The sequence below is a fragment of the Arachis ipaensis genome, chromosome B09 (genome assembly GCF_000816755.2).
Source record: "Arachis ipaensis cultivar K30076 chromosome B09, Araip1.1, whole genome shotgun sequence".
NCBI lineage: Eukaryota > Viridiplantae > Streptophyta > Magnoliopsida > Fabales > Fabaceae > Arachis > Arachis ipaensis.
The window spans coordinates 121,559,409-121,560,126 of record NC_029793.2 but is presented as its reverse complement, the minus strand read 5'-3'; positions in this window follow the sequence as shown (position 1 = coordinate 121,560,126).

The following is a 718-nucleotide window of genomic DNA, read 5'->3' as shown; positions in this document are numbered from 1 at the left end:
TTAATTAAATCTACATATATGAAGGGAATTAATTCACCAATAAGCTTAGCAATCTGTGACAAAAGAATTACTGATGACCCAATAGATCAAATAATTGGAATTGTTCATGGAAATTTGGCAAACGTAAATGTTAAATTTAATGCCCATCTTGGATATGCTATACCTTTATCAACTGAAAATCTTGGAAGATCTGTAAGTCTGGCTTATAAATTTCATAGAAAGAATCTAATGGAACAAGATGATGAACCATTTTCAATTACATATGCAATAAATTATGCTTTAACAAATAGCCATCATAGTATAATATTTAAAAACAGAGAAAGAATTTATGTCGATGAATTATTTCAGAAAATTGTAAAAACAGAAATACCAAAATATAAAGCTATTGAAAACTCAGTTCTATTACTAAAAGAACTATCAGGAAAATTGGTTTCATCAAATTTTCAAATAAGAGAATCTAAAATTAATAGTCCCTTAAGTTTATCTAAGTTAAAAATTAAAGAAAAAGATTCTGAAATAAAAGAATTAACAAAAAAGGTCGAAAAATTAAATGAAACCCTAAATACTAAATTATGACAATAAATAAAGAAGAAATATATGTAACTTATCAAGATAAGAAACAAGAGCTCTTTGAAAGAGAAAATCGGTTGAATTATTTACAGTTTTCTGAAATAAATCAAAGAGCATTCGAAGCTCTAAAAATAATTTATGACAAGTT